Here is a 22,245-nt window from a genome sequence, read left to right as displayed (position 1 = left end):
CATCCAATAAGCCTACGATGAGATTACTCACGAACGATGAAGAGCATCATGGAATTGTCGATGGAGAAAGGTTGATGATGACGATGGCGACGATTTCCCGTCTGCGGAGCCCGAAACGGACTCCAGATCTTCCCTCGAGATGAAGAACAGGATGTGGCGGCGCCTCCGTATTGCAAAACGCGATGAAACCTTCTCTCTGATTTTTTTCCGAGCGAGACGGAAGATATAGAGCTGAGTTTGGGGGTGGTGGTGCCACGTGAGCCCCACAAGCCTGCATGGCGCGGCCAAAGGGGGTGGCCGCGGCCTGTGGGCTTGTGGCCCACTGGCACGCCCCCTCTAGTGGATCTTTGCGCAGGTATTTTTCTTTTATTCGAGAAAAAATCTACGTAAATTTTCAATACGTTCCGAGAACTTTTATTTCTGCACAAAAACAACACCATGGCAATTCTGCTGAAAACAGCGTGAGTCCGGGTTAGTTCCATTCAAATCATGCAAATTAGAGTCCAAAACAAGGGCAAAAGAGTTCGGAAAAGTAGATACGACGGAGACGTATCAACTCCCCCAAGATTAAAGCCTTGCTTGTCCTCAAGCAACTCACTTGAAAAACTGAGAGAGACAATAGAAAAACTTTGACGAACTCTGTTTGATCTTGTTGTTGCAACTATGTCCAACTCAAAACCAGAATTTCAGCAAGATCACAAGCAAACCACACAAGCAAATGACATCCAGGTCTCACGGTAAACTCATATCAATGGCATAATCAACTAGCGAGCAAATAATAATAAGCCTCAAGTGTCAACACTTCAATCAAACCAACATGAAGCAGTACGAATAGATGGTATCTCGCTAGCTCTTTCTGAGACCGCAAAACATAAATGCAGAGCACCTTCAAAGAACAAGGGCTGACTAAACATTGTAATTCAAGGCAATGAAGATCCAGTCATAGTCATACTCAACACAGTTAAAAGGAAAGCATAAAAATGACAGAGGTGCTCTCTAATTGGTGGTTTTTGTAAGAGGAGGATGACTCAACAGGAACATAAATAGACAGGCCCTTCGCAGAGGGAAGCATTGATTTGCACAGGTGTGAGAGCTCAAGCTTTGAAAATAGAGATCATAATTTTGGGTGGCATGCTTTCATTGTCAAAGAAATAACTAAGAGTTCTCAACATCTTCCACGCTACACATGCTATAGGCGGTTCCCAAACAGAAAAGTAAAGTTTTGACTCCCCCACCACCAATCAATCACACTCCACGGCTAGCCGAATCCTTGGGTACCGTCCATTCCAACATCAATCCTGGGGGAGTTTTGTTTGCAATTATCTTTTCGATTTGAGCATGGAACTGGGAATTCCAATTACCGGCCCCTTTCTCATGAATGATAGTGAATAAACACATATCGAGGATAACATGCCTAGCATGCAAGATACCAATAGCCCCCTATCACCACATGAGCGGTTCGGGCATGCAAAACAGATTATTTCTTGAAGATTTAGAGAGTGACACATGCAAATTTACTTGGAACGGCAGGTAGATATCGCACATAGGTAGGTATGGTGGACTCATATGGCACAACTTTGGGTTTATGGAAGTGGATGCACAAGAAGTATTCCCGCTTAGTACAAGTGAAGGCTAGCAAAGGACTGGGAAGCGACCAACTAGAGAGCTACAACAGTCATCAAAATGCATTGAGATTAACTAATATTGAGTGCAAGCATGAGTAGGACATAAATCACAATGAACATGAAAATCACAGAGGCTATGTTGATTTGTTTCAACTACATGCGTGAACATGCGCCAAGTCAAGCCACTTGAAACATTCAAACAAGGATACCATTCAATCATACTACATCATAGTCATCTCAACATTCATGTGGGCATCCAAGACAAACCATTATAAGCTCCTAGCTAAGTAAGCATGGCATAAGAAACTATCATCTCTAAGTTGTCATTGCAAACATGTTTCTCTCACAACAAACCTGAATCAGGCATGATGAGCTAGTCATATTTACAAAAACAAAATAGATCGAGTTCATACCAGCTTTCCCGGGCTCAGACACTTCATCATATATCGTAATTATTGCCTTTCACTTGCACGACCGAACGATGTGAACAATAATAAGAGTGCTCGTGCATTGGACTCGTTGGAATCCGCAGGCAAACACAAAGGAGAAGACAAAGTAATATGGCTCTTTGAATGCTAAACAGGTATGCATGCAAGAGCCACTAAACATTGTAACCATAGTCTTCTACCTTGACCCAAAGAAAAAAAGAAAACTATCTACACGGGAAAGCTCCCAACAAGCAAAAGAAGAAAAGAAAATATTTTTAGGTTTTCTCAAACTAGACAGACACACGAAAAGAAAACGAGAAAAAGAAAATAAACTAGCATCGATGATACAGTGGCAAAGTGTGAACACCGGCTAACAAAGTGAAAGCATAAGCAAGAATGTAAAGTCGGTGAGAACACGTACTCCCCCAAGCTTAGGCTTTTGGCCTAACTTGGTCTACTCCCAAGGAGGGAAATAACCAGCTCCAGGATACTCTGGAGTGGACTGAGGATGCCACTGTTGTGTGAGCTCCTCTGGCTCCTACTGATAAACCAGCGTCTGGTACTCGACTGGCGGCTCGGGCATGAGCACCTATGGTTGGGCTAAGCCCCAATATGCGTAGATGTCCGAGGGCATAATAGCGTACCTGCCTGCATGAAGATTGAACAAAGAAGGAGCAGGCAAAGTAATAGTCTCACGAGTACCCTGACTAAATACCAGGTTATAAATCATCCTTCTACTTATATCTCTATCAAGAAAGTCATGGCGAACCATGGTATCGTAATCTAGATATCTCTCGGGAAGAAGGATCTCTTCTTCCTCGTCCAGTCTAATAGGTATCTCGAAGTGTGTGGCAAGACGGGTAGCATAGATACCTCCATAAACAACACCTTTATAAAAGTTAAGGTTCAACCGTTAAGCTACTATAGCGCCCAAGCTATAAGTTTTATCATTATAAAGGGCTTCGCGCAAGACCGCAAGATCTGGGGAACTAAGTGACCCAGCTTTCCCATGACGAATCAAACATTTTCCCACAAATACAGAGAAGTACCGAAGCACGGGAAAATGAATGCTAGCAGCTCTAGCGCAAGACACTCCTCTCTCCTCTCCTACAACAATTGTACCGATGAAAGCTTCCAAGTCCCGTGGACGAGGTTCATGAATATCCCCAACAAAAGGCAATTTGCAAACATTGCAAAAATCCTTGAGTGACATGCGCTGGGGGACATCATAAAGTTTAAACTCAACCATAGGAGGATTCTTCCTCGTATAGAACTTAAAGCTTTGTACGAAGATATTAGTGAGGAGGAGGTATTGCAGACACTAATCATCAACGAAGGCGGTAAGGCCTGCGTTCTCCACCAAGTGATAAAAGTCCTCATAAATTCCAGCGGCGCGTAAGAACACGTCACTTGGCCATTCGCACGCGCGAACTTCTGCAACTCGAGGGACCGGATACTTGGCCTTCTTCACACTCACATCATCCTTGGGGTCACGGATTGAAGATCCTTTCAAGAACCTCCTCATCTTTTCCCTTTTCTATCTCTGAAAATTTCGGAATTTTTTAGTGATTATAAGGAAAAGTGAATAAGGCTGAACGAAACTCGTAGCAACTACTCCCACAAGTGCCTAGAGACCATATTACGCATCAAAACTACCTGGGACCAGCTAAAATCAGCATACAAAGCTCAAGAACATGGTCACCAAGGCAGCAAAAATACGCGAAGTATAAGGCACTAGAGCAAAAACTAATTGGACCAATGGAGGACTCGCTTACCAAGGAGTAATTTCTCCAAAACAGTTAGGAGAACGGTGATTTGAGCAAAGAGATGAAAATCCCAGCAAGAGGAGCAAGAACACGAGTTTGAGCTGCGAAACGATTTTTTCTGGAGGTGAGAGAAGCGGATGAGAGCAATAATGAGTGGAGGGGGTGCCTGTGGGCCCCACAAGGCTAGGTGGCTTGGCCAGGGGGGTGCCCGCGCCCATAGGGCTTGTGGCCCACTGGTGTGGCCCCCAGACAAGCTCTTTGTCCCAGTATTTTTAAAAAAATCCAGAAAAAATCATACTTGATTTTCATAGCGTTCGGAGAACTTTTATTTTCGGGGTCCTTTTCCACCGGACGCTAAAGTAGGAAACAGGGAAAACTAAACTAAACCTATCCTTTTTCTTCTAAGCAACCTAAAGTGAAAGCTTGGAACAGAGGTTTGTGACTCCTCAATTCATCCATCTCATGGTCATAAAAAAATCCGTCAATGGGGTTGATCAAATCCCCTCGACAAAACCTTCTCGAATCGCAAGAGAGAACGGAGAATTTTCGAATAGTCAGTAAGTCACCTCAATGGGGATGTGTATGTCCCCAACAAGCAAATCATACTTCATCTTGACACGAGGAATAGGGCATTCAAAGCTCCCAATAAGAATCGATGAAGTTTTTTCGATAGCATTGATGCAATGTACTCGATATTGTTTCTTCGGAAAGTGCACCGTATGCTCATTCTGTTGACATGGAAAGTGACATTGCCTTTGTTGCAATCTATGACAGCCCCTACAGTGTTTAAAAAGGGTCATCCGAGCATGACAGCCATGGCATCGTCCTGAGGAATATCCAAGATAACAAAGTCTGTTAAGATAGTGGTGTTAGCAACCACAACAGGCACATCCTTCCAAATGCCGATAGGGAAGCAGTTGATTTGTCGGCTATTTGCATAGAGATTTCAGTGGGTGTCAACTTATCCAGTTCAAGTCTATGATAAAGAGAGAGAGGCATAACACTAACACCGGCTCCAAGGTTGCATAACGCAGTTCTAACGTAGTTGCCTTTAATGGAGCAAGGTATAGTGGGCACACCGGGATCACCTATTTTCTTAGGAGTTCCACCCTTGAAAGTGTAATTAGCAAGCATGGCGGAGATCTCAAGATCAGGTATCCTCCTCTTATTAGTCACAATATCTTTCATGTACTTAGCATAAGGAGACATCTTGAGCATATGTGTCAAACGCATCTGCAGAAAGACAGATCTAATCATCTCAACGAATCGCTCAAAATTCTCATCATCCTTTTTCTTGGATGGTTTGAGAGGAAAGGGCATAGGTTTCTGAACCCATGGTTCCCTTTCTTTACCATGCTTCCTAGTAGCAAAGTCATTCTTATCGTATCTTCTATTCTTAGGCTGTGGGTTATCAAGATCAACAGGTTCAATCTCCACATCCTTTTCATTGCTAGATTGAGCATCAACATGAACATCACTATTGATATTATCATTAGGCTCATGTTCATCACGAGATTGTGTTTCAGCATCAGAGATAGAAGCATCGTTTGGACTCTCAGGGGTAGCAGCAACAGGGTTTCTAGCGTGCAGGTTCCTATCATCTTTCTTCTTCTTTCTGGGATGACTAGGTGCATCAGTGCTAACTCCTTGAGAATCTTGTTCGGCTCTCTTCGGATGACCCTCAGGATACATAGGTTCCTGGGTCATTCTACCGCCTCTAGTGATGACTCTGACGGAATTGTCATTCAATTCATTAAGCAAGTCATTTTGAGCTTTAAGTACTTGTTCTACCTGAGTAGTAACCATAGAGGCATGTTTACTCAGAAGCTTAAGATCATTGACGTTCCAGTTGTGTGCTAGCATAATCATTGACACTTTGTTGTTTGGCAAAGAAGTTATCAAATTCATCTAGGCATAAGCTAGCAGGTTTATCAAAAGGAATATTACTCTCATGAAACCTACGCAGAGAATTTACTTCTACTACCTGTATCGGGTTATCGAGACCATGGATCTCTTCGATAGGTGGTAGATTTTTGACATCTTCAGATTTAATGCCTTTCTCTCGCATAGATTTCTTGGCTTCTTGCATATCTTCGGGACTGAGGAATAGAATACCTCTTTTTTCGGAGTTGGCTTAGGAGGTGGTTCGGGAATAGTCCATGCATTCTCATTGCACAAGATGTTATTCAATAGAATCTCAGCTTGTTGTACAGTTCGTTCCCTAAAAACACTATCGGCACAACTATCTAAGTGGTCTTTGGAATCATCGGTAAGTCCATTATAGAAGATATCAAGTATTTCATTCTTCTCAAGAGGGTGATCAGGCAAAGCATTCAGTAGCTGGATGAGCCTCCCCCAAGCTTGTGGGAGACTCTCTTCCTCAGCATGAGCAAAGTTGTATATTTCCTGCAAGGCAGCTTGCTTCTTATGGGCAGGGAAATATTTTTCAGAGAAGTAGTGGACCATATCCTGGGGGCTACGCATACAACCAGGAGCAAGAGAAGTGAACCAGGTCTTAGCATCATCCTTTAGCGAGAAAGGAAACAGCTTGAGCATATAGTAGTGGCGGATCTTTTCCTTACTAGTGAATAGGGTGGCTATATCGTGCAGTTTGGTAAGATGGGCTACAACCGTTTCAGACTCATAACCGTGAAAAGGATTAGATTCGGCTAGAGTTATTAACTCAGGGTCGACAGAGAATTCATAATCCTTATCGGTCACAATGATAGTCGAAGTGGCAAACTTCGGGTCGTATTTCATCCTAGCGTTAAGATATTTTTCTTTCCACTTGCGCAGAAGTTTCTCAACATCATAGCTATCCTTACACGCAAGAAAATCCTCAGCTATCTCTCCCTCCATAACATAGCGCGTATCAGGCATAACAGGCAATTCAGGCATAGTAGCAGGTTCTACTTCAATAGTATCAGCAGTTTCAGAAGAATCATCACGTCTAGCAGCAACTCTAGTAATATGTGCATCAAGAAATGCACCTAGTGGCAAAGTAGTATCAGGCATAGTATCAAGCATAACATCATCAGGCATAGTATCAAGCATAGCATCATCAGACATAGTATCAAGCATAGCATCATGGGCAGCAGAAGTAGCATCATCAAGCACAGGGAACATATCAAGATTTCTAGCAGGAGGTGAAGTCGCAAACTTACTCAAAACTGAAGGTGAATCAAGTGCAGAGCTAGATGGCAGTTCCTTACCTCTCCTCGTAGTGGAAGGTAGGATTTTAGTTCTTGGATCGCAGCAGTTTTCTAGGGTAGAGTATTCAACCCAAATTTATTGGTTCGCACCACGGGAAGCGAAAAAATATTCTCAAGTATTAGCAGCTGAATGTGTCAGATTCAACCACACCTGAAAGATTAGTGCGTGCAAGCAAAGTACCAGCAGCAAAGTAGTATGATAGCAATGGTGCCAGAAACGATCTGTTGACAGCAGACTATTCCTAATTGTTGTATCAATGGCACGAGCACGTTGACGGGGGATTATTCTTGAGAAGAATGCTTTCCCGGCTACGGCTCCAAAAAAGTCAGGACAAAGTAACGTAGCGAGAACCTGTAGTAAAAGACTCGTAGGCAGTGGATCGGTGATGGATGAGTGTGACCGATGTGATTCATCATGTAACAGCTATAACACGGAGAGATATGTAACTAGCTGCCGTTCGTCAATCTAATGTAGGCATGTATTTCGTATGTAGTCATACGTGCATAGGTAAAAGAACTTGCATGACATCTATTGTCCATCCCTCCCGTGGCAACGGGGTCCTAATGGAAACTACGGGATATTAAGGTTCTCCTTTTAATAAAGAACCGGACCAACGCATTAACACGCGGTGAATACATGAACTCCTCATACTATGGTCATCTCCGGGAGTGGTTTCGGCTATTGTCACTCCGGGGTTGCCGGGTCATAACACATATTAGGTGACTACAACTTGCAGGATAGGATCTAAAACACACATATATTGGCGACAACATAATAGGTTCAGATATGAAATCATGGCACTCGGGCCGTAGTGACAAGCATTAAGCATAGCCAAGTAGTAGCAACATCAATCTTGAAAATAGTGGATACTAGGGATCAATCCCCGTCAAAAACAAACTCGATTACATGATATATCTCATCCAACTCATCACCGTCCAGCAAGCCTATGATGTACTCACGAACGATGAAGAGCATCATGGAATTGTCGATTGATGATGACGATGGCGATGATTTCCCCTCTTCGGAGCCCGAAATGGACTCCATATCTGCCCTCCAGATGAAGAACAGGATGTGGCGGCGCCTCCGAATCGCAAAACGCGATGAAACCTTCTCTCTGATTTTTTTCCGGGCGAGACGGAAGATATAGAGCTGAGTTTGGGGGCGGCGGTGCCACGTGGGCCCCACAAGTCTGCACAGCGTGGCCATAGGGGGTGGCCGCGGCCTGTGGGCTTGTGGCCCACTCGCACGCCCCATTCGGTGGATCTTTGCGCAGGTATTTTTCTTTTATTCCAGAAAAAATCTCTGTAAATTTTCAGGACGTTCCGAGAAATTTTATTTCTACACAAAAACAACACCATGGCAATTCTGCTGAAAACAGCGTCAGTCCGGGTTAGTTCCATTCAAATCTTGCAAATTAGAGTCCAAAACAAGGGCAAAAGAGTTCGGAAAAGTAGATACGACGGAAACGTATCAAGGAGCCGATCAAGGCGTCCTCCATTATGAAGCTTGGAGCCTGGGGAGGTAGCCCTCCTCGGCCCCCTCTGGTGCAACCCTCTTCCTCGCCTGAAAAGAGTCTTTCTCTTTCACCTAGTTGGCTACCTCCCCATCGTGGGTACAAGAGGCATGGGTGTCCTTGGATTTTATATCCGGAGGACCCCTTGAACGGAGACCCCCGCGGGTTGCCTTCTTCTTGTTGTTCGCGCCACATATGGCGACTCTACTAGCATTTGGTCCAGCAGATGAGTCCAGGGTTCCTCGGGCAGGGGAGCTGGGCCTTATATGTTCTTGGCTAGTTCCAGCCACTCGTCTGAAAGAGAAAGGATAGTAAGCTCTTTAACAAAAACAAAGCTCCGATATCTTTTCAGGGATAAAAGAGTTCTTGGATAAAAGAGTTCGGACGTACCTCCACCAGGGGAGTATTGTTGTCTAGGCCAATATCTTCATCCTCGGTCGGCAACTCCTGCTGCATTTTAGGCAGTACCCGCCACAGGTCTTCGTGCGTGTTGCAGTAGAACTCAAGCACCGTCCAAGGCTCGTCGGCCTTGTCACACCACATCGGGTTGTCCCGATGCTGGCAAGGAAGGATATGGCGATGGAGCACGACCTGAACCACATCGGCCAGCCGGATATTGGACTCCACCATTTGCCTGATGCGGTTTTGCAACTGCTACACGTCCGAAGACGAGCCCCGGTCCAGGCCTTTCCCGGTCCATGAGGTCAACCTTATCGGGGAACCAAACCTGAACTCGGCGGGCACAACCAAGTTTTCTTCTTGTGGTTTTGTGATATAGAATCACTCCTTCTGTTAGTTCTTGATGGTGTCGATTAGTGTGCCCTCCGGCCAGGTAATGCGACAGATCTTGCTTATCATAGCCCCACCGCAGTCAGCATGCTCAATACTAACCGACTTTGGCTTAACACCAAAGACCTTGAGCCAGAGACCGAAGTGCGCATTAACCTACAGAAAAGCTTCGTAGACGGTGATGAAGGCCGATATCTGCATGATAGAGTTTGGGGGTGAGATCATGAAAATCCACCCCATAGTAAAATATCAGACCCGTGACGAATGGGCGAAGCGGGAAGCCCAGTCCCCGGAGGAAGTCAGGGATGAACACCACCCGCTCCCCAGGCCTTGGCATATGAACCACCTGCCCTTTTCTGGTGCTCACTTGGTCATGTTGGTGGTGATGAATCTGCAGAGCTTCAGCTCCTGGATGTCTCCTTCGGAGACGCTGGAGACCTCCCATTTTCCATGAGCGCCCGAGTTGGCCATTGCGGAGCTTGAGATGGAGGGCGACTGGAGGGATGGGAGGCGGAATGGATCTAGGCACTTGAGCGATGAATAAGAAGGAGCAAGGGTTTGTAATGCATGTGGTGGGCTTTAGATCTTTTTCCCTTTTTGAAAAGGGAGGTAGCGAAACCAAGGGTTTAAGCTTACTGCGCAACCAGCTCCTCGACTTCCTGAAACAGTCGCACCGTTGGGACATGCGTAGATTGGCTCGGGTCATTTAAATTGAAATTCCCTTAAATATGGGACACAATCTCTGTTGATGATGGAACGTGTCCTGGGGAAAGTGGCCTCGATCCGCGACTTGAGATTTACTCATTATTTCTTATTGTGACTTTTCATCACAAGAGTTGTGAGATGAGTTATTATTCACCTTCGGGCTTTTAATAGCCTCGGGATTTAATGATGCCTGTTTTCGATAACACTATGTTGGTGAAATGACTAAGCTGATGTTAGTCGAATATAAAGGGAACTCGTTGTGCAAGCCAATTTGTTTATTTGCTCGGCTGCCAAAGACCACACACATCGGAGTTGAAGGCCAGTTCGGGGGCTACCGAGGGAGTTCCGGATTAAGGGGTCCTCAGGCAGTCAGGTTATCCCTCATGGGTCATTCATATGGGTTGTGTCATTGAAGAACCGGATTATCTGACAACTACGTGATCAAGATCGAAAGCTTTGAACACATGAGTGCACTCCAAGACAGGATGACCAGTTCGGCCCGTCTACTACCGATTTATGTTGTTAACATGTAACCCTAGGGGTCCTGGTGTGTGTATAAACCAGAGGCCCTTATACGTAGAGGGGGGTTATCGCATTTAGGGTTAGCGCATCTGATCTCGAGGTAGATCAACTCTTTAACCATTGTTCCCCATCAATATAATCAAGCAGTACGTACGGTTGTCCCTCCTCAAGAGGGCCCGAAAACGGGTAAACATCGTCTCCCTCTCTCCCCTACAACCTATCGATCTAAGCTCCATAGTTCGGGACCCCCTACCTGAGATCTGCTGGTTTTGACGCTGACAATGTCCGCGGCCGGCGTGAGTATGGTGACGAGGAGGTAAAATCAGTGAAGCTCTTCTTCTCCAGCGATGATGATTTCCAGTAGCGGCGCTAGGTTTGAGCTTTGATCGGTGAAGATTGGGATTGAGAGGAAGAGAGAGTTCTGAAGGGGGTGGAGGGGTATTTATAGCCCACGCGAAAATGATACGGTTCAATGATTTTGGACCAAACTACCCCTAACTTTTCCTCTCCGCTTGACATGTGTCACCCATGTAATAAGAGGTGGAGTTAGTGGGAGATCGTGGAATTATCTAGGCATGGGTACTCGCATCGGTTTCAGCGGCAACGGCCGAAAATTTTGGTAAGATATTTTTAAAAAATTCGTTCGCAAATTATTTAGCTGACAAGAATTCAGTGAAAAACTTTGAACATGTTTACAATAGAATGCATATGAAGAATTTCAGAACAGACTGGGCTAAGCTTTGCATAGAGGGGGAATAGGTCTCATAACATTCACTTAGAAGAAAAAACGAACTTGAAGACTTTCTGATAAGTGAATGTTGTTGAGGACTTTGAAAGCTCAAACACACACACACACACACACACACACACACACACATATATATATATATATGTATGTATATAGTCAATGAAGAACATATGTTGATAAAGTTTGAAGAATTTGAACTTTTGAGGAATTTGCAAACTTGAGGAATTTGAAAACTTGAAGAATTTGCAAAAAAACTCAAGTTTGAAGAATTTCAACTTGGGTTGTTGGAATAACCCACCATATAAGAATGATGATTTCCCACACCGCGTACAATTTTCATAGGGTCCTTGTAAGTGCATCTAGTGCCCCTTAGTGATTTTGGTGTATTGAAGACTTATAGGTTAAGATACTGATGTGTTTGTGAGTGTACACAGGCTCTAGAAGTTGCTGAGGAGTTTGAGTTATTCGAAGAATATTGACCCCTAAAAATGTATGGGCTGAAGACTTTGGTATTTCCTATAAAGACTTTGAAAGTGAGGAAATTGGTGTGTTCGTGAAGAAATTTATGCGAGGACTTTGAAGGGTGAAGACTTTCATTTTCATAGTTTCATTTTCTGTATTCTGTGTCATAGGTGGTATTGTTAAAGGGGGTCGAGGTAACTAAGGATAATTTCCAACTTATGCTCATCTCAAAGCCTACACATACAAAACCTTCGAGTGAAGCCTTTGGAAATCTTCAACAGTTTAGTCGAATTCTTTAGTGACATAGACGAAGATCTTTTGGTCTGAGGAATTTTCTCTAACTGAGAAGTTAGGTTTTCGCCAGTGCGAATTACCTACGAGCGAGGAACATAAGTGACATGAGGAATATGATAGCCGAAACATTCTGACTGTGGGTGTGCTGCACGCCAGCTGTTCCCAACCTTATCCACCTAACGGTCATATCATTGGGGCATTTATGTCAATTCATGTTAGGATTGCTTCGTGCCTATAAATAGACGCCCACTATAACCACTAGTTTGTTGGCTGCTCCGCTAGAGAAACTGACAATTGTCATTTGAGAGCAACCCATTCTTCCAAGACTTTGAGAGAAAATCAACAGTGAGGAAAAAACCCAAACACCCAAACCAAAACCCAAAAACCCCAAAGTGATTGAGCATCACTCAAGAGATTGTTCCAGTGTGGAACCGACGCTTGTTACCTTTGATGATTGTGCATCCTCCACACAATTAGGCGCAATGGTCTAGAGCATCCAAAAGTGAATTCTGGATCTCCAGGTGACCAAGTTTGTGAGGGTTCTGAAGTCTACCCTGAAGACTTACCACGAGTGTTAGGCGAGGATTGTGTGTCCTTAGCTCGAGGAGAATACGGTAAGGACTGTGTGTCTGGGGACTGCGTGTCCTTTGGTTTCAATACCAAGCTGCTCCAAACTAGACGTACCACTGTCATAGCAGTTGAAACTAGGTCATCAAGCCATTCTCTTCATCGAGAACCTCATTCTAATTCCTCAACCCTTTCATTTCCTTAATTGTATGTTCATGACTTTGATCAATAGTGTTTGAAGAATTTGACTGAAGACTTCCACAAATTCCTCACATCAAATTATTCACCTTACTTATTCTTCACCTGCATATCCTGACCATGCCACTTGTGCAAACTGAATGTTTCATTTCACTCTGACGACATGAAAGGACCACGATGTCGCCTAGAGGGGGGTGGGTGAATAGGCGTTTTCAAAAACTTCTACGGATTTGGCTTTATCCTAATGCAGAAATAAACTAAGAGGATACTTTTCAATCACAAATCCTAAATATACTAAGCTCAACTACGTGCACCAACAACTTGTTCTACCAAGATGAATCACAACAAGATTACACACAAGCACAAGTAAGTTACACAAACTTACTTGAGCAATATCACAAGATGTGTAAGTGTATGACACAAGTTAGCAGATCATACTAAACAAAAGATATATCAATAGTAACAGGTATAAACTGGTGGATATAAGGTGCGGGCCTGGCTGATTAATCTTTACAAGGAAATAACCAACACAATATAATGAGGACAACGATATGTAGTGAATGTACGCTCAAGTAACCAAAGTAAACCACTAGCAAGAAGTTAGGGATAACCGAAGTCACGGAGACAAGGATGTATCCCAATGTTCACTTCCTTAGAGGGAGCTAGTCACCGTTACAGAGGTGGATGTTACCACGAAGGCACACCAACGCCATGAAGGCTCACCCTATTATCCCTTTGAGACAACACCACGAAGGCGTTTCTCAACCACTAGTGGTAAGCCTTTGAGGTGGCTTCCAAACCCTCACAAACTTTCCGGGGTTAATCACACAGTTTGATTCCTCTCCGAAGACTCCTACCGCCTAGGAGTCTCCAACCTCCAAGAGTAACAAGATCACGGGAACAACTCAAAACTTGCTCAAATAACAAATAGCTTGGGTTGAGAGGAGGAGAGGGACGATCTGTCTTTTGATTGGAGAAACCCTCGAAGGGACTCACGGATGCACTTGGGATCTAGCTTTTGGTGTAGGCAAATGGGAGTGAGAAAGAAAGATGTTCTTGGAATCTTTTGGCTGTTTTGGCAACTCCCACCCGAGGTGGGGGAAGACTATATATTGTGGTGGTGGAAAAGTGACCGTTGGAGCCACTTATGTTGTGCAGTTGCGGGACGTCCGATAGTTCACCATCGTCCGGACAGCCACGAGGGGTCCGACGTCCAACAGTGGTCGGTCTTCCGAAGATCCAGAAGGTATCTGATTACAATAGTATTTGGTGGAGAGGTAATCAGCATACGGTCGTCCGGAGGACGTCGGTCGTCTAAAGACACAGAAGATATTAGGTCAGCATCATGTAAAAAGTGAACAGTGCACGGACGAGCGAAAGGCATCGGCCGTCCCGGACACGATCGCCCAAGATGGTCGGAACTCCAACATTTTGGATCTCTTTGGTGGCAATGAAATTCCTACCGTACCCGGACCTCCGATTCTCGGACGACCTGAGGGGCCGGAAGTCCGAAGGTTTGACTCTGTTGGTTGGCTATGGATTTACGGACGGCGTCGGTCATCCGGGGTTCGGACATCCGAGAACCACCGGACGACCAAAGAGGAGCAGACCAACCAGTAAGATAGAGAGATTGGAATTGCCTAAAGTTTTGAGCAAGTTTCTAGCGAGGCCCAGTGATCCCCACATAATAGTGAGGGATCCCTAAAACTCAAGAATCATAAAAGAGCTACACTACATAGCTACCAATAATCCATACTTGAGTGTATATGTTTATTCAGTGATCATCACTCCGCACCACTAACGTCAAAGCAACTAATACCTTTGAGTCAGGCCTTAGACTTGAGCTTGATGTTATTGTTCTTCTTGGCTCAAGCTGAAGGCAAGACGTTGACGAAGTCTTCAAGTAGGTCTCCCATACGCATTGTGGAAAGGCTTGCTTTGTATTCATCTTCATTTGTCTATCATGTGAACATCCACGATCTTCAAGCATGTAATCCTTAGAAATGGTTATCTTGAACTTATCCTTGTTAAACGTGATCATGAACCCTTGATGTCATCATCTCATGGACACTTGGAATCTCTCTCTTGATGCGAGCCCATGAGAATTACCTAACCCTTATAGACATACATAACACATAGTATGGGTTAGTGCACAACATGCAATTGACAATTACTTACCATACCAGGGGATCCCATGTGGTACATCATTTGCGCTTGTGTGATGACCAACTTTGAGTTAACTCTTTGATCTTCATCTTGGTCAACATTTATCTTAGATCCATGATCAATCTTGATGCCTTGAAGTCCCTATTGATTTCTTGTTAGACTTCATCGCTTTAACAAATGATTGCCAATATATCAATTCACCATGACCATATCAAGTTTATCCATGAATATTATATTGGCTATAACTTGCTCATCTTCATGATACAACATATGAGCTCATCAAGATCCTACTTTGAAGACATATGTAGAATTCTTCTCTTTAATTATTCTCTTAAGATCTTGATCCACCATGGCTCAAACCATAAGGCAAAGCATGAGAATGTCTGAGATCCTCAATGAACTCCACATAGATCACATTAGTACATCGCATGGCATTCATCTTGATCGTATCATATATGATTCACTTATTGAGCTCATTCACAACAATATGTATATGACATTCATTTAGAATTCATTTGAGGTCCTTCTTGCATATTCATGGAACAAGCATACTTCAAATCATCCAATATTCTTAATGTGTTGCATATAGAACATTCCTTCAAATGTATAACTTAATGCAAACAATAGTCCCTTAGGATTGTCATCATTTACCAAAACCACACATGGGAACAACATGAACTTTCACGGCTATGCTTTCGCTATTTTGCAGACTTGCTTGAGTACTGTAAGTGCATCTAGTGTCCCTTAGAGATTTTAGTGGATTGAAGACTTATAGGTTAATAGACTGACATGTTTGTAAGTGTACACAAGCTCTATAAGTCACTGAGGAGTTTGAGTTATTCAAAGAATATCAACCCCTAAAAATGCATGTCTTCGGGTGAAGAGCTTGGTCATTCCTTGAAGACTTTGATAGCGAAGAAATTACTATTCCTAATGAAGACATCGAGGTGAGGAATTTGGTGTATCTCGAAGAAAATGTTCTGAAGACTTTGAAGCTTGAAGATTTACTCTTTCTGTTTCTTTTTCTTCTTTCTTGAGTCATAGGAAAACCGTACTATTAAAGTGGGTCAAGTAATACTAAGGAAATATTTCCTCATGATGCTCAACTCAAACCTACACATACCAAATCCTTCAAGTGAGGAACATGAGAGACATGAGGACTTCACAGTTGAAAGTTCTTACCGTTGCCGCACCGCGTGCCACCTATCCCCAATCCTATCCACACAATGGTCATATCATTGGGGGCATAATGTCATATATGTCGGATTTCGGGTTCCGCAAAACTCTAAGGATTCGAACTCAGGGGAACGCACAGAGACCATACAACATATTTGGGTTTCGAGACTCGCTACGTGTTTGGCAAGGCTAGGAACTCACGCGATGGTGAGTAGAACTCGGAACACAGCGGTTTACCCAGGTTTGGGCCGTTGCGAAGCATAAAACCCTACTCCTGCTTTGGTGGATTGCCTCTCATGGAGGTTGATGAACGAGATGGTACAATGCTTTTGTGACTTCGGAGGCCAAGTGGCTTGGTGTGTTGTCCTAGGGTTCTGATTATCTCATCCCCTTCTGAGGTATCCTACCCTCTCTATTTATAGCGGAGGACAGGGTCCTCTTCCCTTATTATAGGCGGGAAGGAATCGCACAACGGCCAATTTCGGTAGGAGACAAGGGAACATGCTTTCCTTGTCAAAAGTGGTCTTTGCGTGCAAAGTAACTATCCGCGCTGCTGGGAAAAGCCCACGGTGACGTCTGCCCTAATGAGGGCGGCAACGGCTTGGTTGCACCGGAAGGGAAACCTTTGGAAGATGCCTTTGAGGGCCTACGCATGCTCCTGCCCTTGTTTGCACCAAAGGGGGACTGCACTGCTCTACCATCTATAGGTCACCCGCCTACCTTGTGTGTCATCCTTGACTCCTGAAGCCAAGCCTTGCCTCGGAATGTCCCCCGCTCTGGAGGTTTTATGAGGAGGCCCTTGTGGGTCTTGATTCCATTCCTCATCACGAGGCTTGGCCCCTCACGAGGGCCTTGCCGTGCCTGCTGGTGCTTGATCGATGGAGCGGGCCAGCCTTGGGCCGCAAACAGGCGAGTCTGGGTACCCCCATTCCCAGGACGCCGACAGTAGCCCCTGGGACCAAGTCGCGCTCGGGCTGGCTTCTTGACGAAGCCTTGGAGGCAGCCTCAAGCGTCGCGGGCCCTAAATGTTTGCAGGCCAGGCTTCACATGCGTCGCGCAGCCCGGCAACATTCTTGTTCCCGAAGCGTCCGAAGGCGTGCCTGGTCAAATTGATGTGACACCTGGATGCTGTGCCAACCATCATTGCTCTTTGAGGGTGGCGCCTATACACACGCCACGCGGTCGCGTCCCCTCACGAATGGCGTGGGCCCGGGAACGCAAAGGGATGCGGCCTGCTCTAGGCTGCCTATTTAACCCATCAAGGGCGATAAGGCTTGCGTCTCCTTATTCTTCTTCGCCTTTCACCTTCATCCCTCCACTCTCGCAGCATGCCACCAGTGAGTAGGTTCTCTGCTGCCGAGAAGGGGAAGGGCCCTGGCGGAGGTCTTCCTGCCACAACTACCAAGAGGGGGCGAGGCCGCCCTCGGAAGTACACGGCGGTGCCGACTGCGACCTCCGGCAGGCGCGGCCGTTGTTCTGCCTGCCCAGGGATGGCCATCGGTAGACATGGAGGGGCGTAGACCGCCACGGGTGCTCGTGGCGGCTGGAGTGGGAGGTAGGTGGTGACCACCCGGCCGCCTCGCCCACGGCTCCATGCGACTGATACGGCGACAGAGTTCATGACATGGGTGGACATGTCGGAGATCGCCTGGCTCCAGCTCCCAAGCTTCTACGCAAAGGCGCTACGATCCAGCGGGCACTCGGGCCTTTGGCTGCAGGCCGACAGCTGCTGCGCTGGGGCATCCTGGGTCGAGGTCAAGGTCACCCCGCGCGGTTACTTGTACCTGAACCATGGGTGGCAAGCGTTCTCCCACGCCCGAGGCTTGAAGGGGAGGTTCTACCTCCACTTCAAGTTCGATGGGGAGGCGACGTTCTTCGTCAAGATCTTTGGTGCCGAGGGTGATTGTCTGGGTTGCTATCCGGAGGACGCCGGCCGTGGCGGTCCCGTGGATGAGACCGTCTCTAGTGATGGGCGCCACGCCTCCAACAACAATGACACCTCCTTCGGGAGGACCCCGAGCAACAACAGCGACAGCTGCTACGACGAGCCGCCTCACCAACGTGCCCGAGCCTCCCATCTTCTCTTGCGGCGCCTGTGAAGGAGGAGGAGGACACGGACTGAGCGCTGGTGTGCAAGTGTCGGGCCCTCCGGGATCTCCATCGTTAGCTGTCTTCTCCTTGCTCTTGACCCTGAATTCATAGGAATAGGGGCAGACTCTTCGGGCATGTAATGGATTTTGGCGGCCACTCCCTTTTGTTAGTGATGTTGTTTGTCTCCTGGTTTAGATACTTAGCTTGGTATGCTTGCGGGGGATTCCTTTGTTGCGATGCATGATTGTGGTGTTCGGGGGGGGGAGCTCGTTGGTTGGTTGGTATTTCCCTTGCTGCAGGTGAAGTGGGTCGATGCTCTATGTCAGCTGGCCCTGGTCCCGCTCATTTCCCTACCTCCGTGGAGTGCGACCTATTACCAAGATTGTTCCTCACGAGGCAAAGCCTTGGCACCGGAGTGCCAAGTGGCTTTGTGACTGGTAAGGCTCCTGATGCGTTGTGCTCAGGAGCCCCCTTAGACATTCAAGCGACAGGCCCGAGTCCCGCACATTTCCCTGCCGCGAGGCGTGACTTCAAGGTCGCTCCTCGGGGAACAACGCCCTGGCACCCGGGTACCAGTTGGCTTTGTGACTGGTAAGGTTCCTCAGGCGCGATGCTCAGGACCTTCCTTAGATGCTCAAGAGGCCCTCGCGAGTTCTATTTATGGAGGTCCCTAATCTGCATTCAGGAAGCTCTGCGTCGATAGGTCCCAGTCCCGCACATTACCCCGCTGTCGTGAGGCGCAACCCGTTACCAAGGTGGTTCCTCACGGGGTCGGGCCGTGGCACCGGGGTGCCAGGTGGCTTTGTGACCGATAAAGCTCCCGGGGCGTTATGTTCAGGAGCCCCCTTAGGCGCTCAAACTGTCCCAAGATAAGCAGTTGTTGTGACGAAAAACCAAATGTTGTTCCCACTCCATGGTGGTCCGTCGAGCCGCGATTAGGTCTCGTGAGCGAGTGCTAGGTGGCATGAGTCTGCCGACTCGTCAGTGAGTACCACACGTGTATTCGGGCGCCAAGGCCTTGGCGAGGTGCCGGCACCGTGCCCCCAGCCCCTGCACGCGGGGTACGAGCGGGGGAGTGCAGATGGACGCACGTCTTGGAGGAAAAGAGCATGCTGCGAAGAATGTGGGGAAAATAAGTTTTTTGTGGAAATCTTCATTTCAGAAGGCCTCGAGTTTTGACTTCATAAATACCATTAATCCAAGCCAGAAAAAGCAAATGCAAGCCGCGTCCGGCACCTAATCTATTCTCCCCCTTTGTCGCCACGCAGCGTGGAGCTAAGGTCTTCCACAAGGCGTGGGGTGGACCCCTTCCGCGTCCTCCGGTGGCCCTGGGCGTATAGAACCTCGGCTCGTTATTACGTGAGAGTGTCCCGGTGGGGTGTATCTGGGAGGTCGCGAGGACGCTTTGGCCTCGCGAGTGTCCCTACCCCCGAGGCATTAGGCGCCTGTTTCCAAAAGCCATTGGTGGACTGTGTTGATTTCCTTCGTCTTCCCCACCAGCATGGGATGGACCGCTTCCACGTCCTCGGGGGGCCCTAGGCGTATACAACCTCGGCTCATTATTACGTGAGAGTGACAAGGGATGAAGTAGGTTCCGAAAGGATTGAAGGACGATGTAGGGTCGATGCAGGGGCGGCGCGGAGGTAGTGCAGGGGCGGTGCAGAGTCGTCATGGGTAGAACTTGCGGAGGTGCTGGATGTTCCAGGCATTCTGGATGGGGACTCCATCTTGAGTCTCCAGACGCACAGAGCCAGGCCTGGAGACGTGGACAAACTTGAAAGGTCCTTCCCACATGGGCGAAATCTCATGCAAGCCTTCCCTGGATTGGACCCGCCTCAGGATGAGGTCGCCGACTTCGAGGGTCCTGAAGCGGTTGTTGTGGGAGTGGTAGCGCTGTAAAGCTTGCTGGTACCTCGCGGCCCGGAGAGAGGCCCGGCGGCGCATCTCCCCTCCGAGTACGAGGTACGTTCCCCGCGCGGCCACCTGACGCTCCTCATCGAAAAGCAGGACCCGCGGGGAGCGATGCTTGATTTCGTTGGGAAGAACCGCCTCTGCTCCGTAGACAAAGAAGAATGGGGTCTCTCCGGTGGGCTTGGTTGCAGTGGTGCGGATGGACCATAGTACCGACGGGAGCTCATCGACCCAACCTCGGCTGCAAGCCTCGAGCTTCTTCTTGAAACACCTCACTCTGAGGCCCCGCAGGACATCCCCGTTGGCGCACTCTGCCTGGCCATTGCTCCGTGGATGGGCCATCGATGCGTAGCATATCAGTGTACCGTGGTTAGCACAATAAACCTTGAAGAGCTCACTGGTGAACTCCAAACCGTTATCCCTGATGATGCGGTTGGGGATGCCGAAGCGGTTCACGAGGCCCTTGATGAACTTGACGGCGAACCCGGCAAGGATGGTGCGCATGGGCTCCACCTTTGCCCACTTGGTTAATTTGTCGATGGCGACGTAGACGTAGCAGAAGCCCCAGGTGGCACGCAGGAAAGGCCCCAAAATGTCCAGCCCCCAGACCGTGAAGGGCCAGGTGAGCGGGACGGTTTCGAGTCCCTGCGCAGGCTGGTGGATCTCCTTGGCATGGAACTGGCAGGCCTCGCAAGACTTGACCAGCTCGTTAGCGTCGTCTAGGGTTGTGGGCTAGTAAAAACCTAAGCTGAATGCCTTACTTGCGAGCGTGCGCGAAGAAGAGTGATGTCTGCAGTCCCCACCATGAGTGTCGGCCAGTAGTTCACGCCCCTGCTGCCTGGAAATGCACCGTAGCGCGACGTCGTTCGGGCGCCTGCGGTACAAGGTGTCGTCCCGCACGCAGTAAGCCGAGGCCTGTCATACTACGTGTTCCGCATCTTCCTCCTTCTCCCGCAGTATGCCACGGAGAAGATATGCTCCAAGTTCCTGCATCCAGTCTTCTTCTTGAGCTTCGAGGGCCAGGAGCAGTCGAGCCCCCGAGGCTTGACCATAGTCCGGCGACCCCGAGGGTGGTTTAAGGGGGGAACTCCTTTCCTAGCGGTGCCGGGTCTTCGGGTGACAGCGTCGCAGAAGGCTTGAAGAGACACTCCTCAAAGACGCCTGGTTGCTCATCCTCGCGACGCGAAGCTCTTTTTGCGATGTCTTCCGACTCCTTGTTTTCGCCTAGCAGGACGTACTGCAACTCTAGGCCTTGAAAACGTTTCTCGATCTTACGCACCTCTTGCAGGTATTCCTCCATATGCTCATCTTTGGGCGTGTATTCCTTGTTGGAGAAGTTGACGAGGAGCTGAGAGTTGCCCATCATGGTGAGGCGTTGGACACCCAAAGTCGCCGCCGCCTTGAGGCTGGCGATGAATCCCTCTTACTCCGCTATGTTTTTGGAGACCTTCTGCCCCTTTCGGAAGCAGAGTTGCACGGTGTAGCGAAGCTTGTCTTCCATCGGGGAAATGAGGAGGACGCCAGCACCTGCCCCCATTTGCGCGAAGGCTCCGTTGAAGTGCATTGTCCATCACTCGAGCGCCTCCGCTCCGGTGGTAAGGGATTGGTTCCCTTCCAGCCCCCGGTCAGGCGCGTCCGTCCATTCTGCCATGAAGTCAGCCAAGGCGGCTCCTTTGATGACCCTGGTTGTGCTGAATTCGATGTTGAAGGTCTAAAGCTTGATATTCTATTCAACAACTCTTTTTGCCGCGTTTGGGTTGTGCAAGATCTTCTCCAAGTGGTAAGCGGAGATGACCTTGATCAGGTGTCCTTGGAAGTAGTGATGTAGCTTGCGCGAGGCGACGAGTCTCTGCTGCATGGGGTAGCGCGAGTGGGCGTCCCGCAGTACTGTGCCAATGAAATATACGGGGTGCTCGATGAGATCACGACTTCCCGGGGCGTTGTGATCTTTGGCGACTTAAGGAGGTAGGAACGCTTCGTCTTCCAAAGGGAAGGTTTGGGCCTCGGGAGGACAAGGCTCTTCAAGGCCTGCTTCGCAAGTCTGGACATTGGATCCCTCCACTCGTGGGAG

This window comes from Hordeum vulgare, chromosome 3H, assembly GCF_904849725.1.
Source record: "Hordeum vulgare subsp. vulgare chromosome 3H, MorexV3_pseudomolecules_assembly, whole genome shotgun sequence".
NCBI classification, from domain to species: domain Eukaryota; kingdom Viridiplantae; phylum Streptophyta; class Magnoliopsida; order Poales; family Poaceae; genus Hordeum; species Hordeum vulgare.
Note: the sequence above shows the minus strand (reverse complement) of the source record.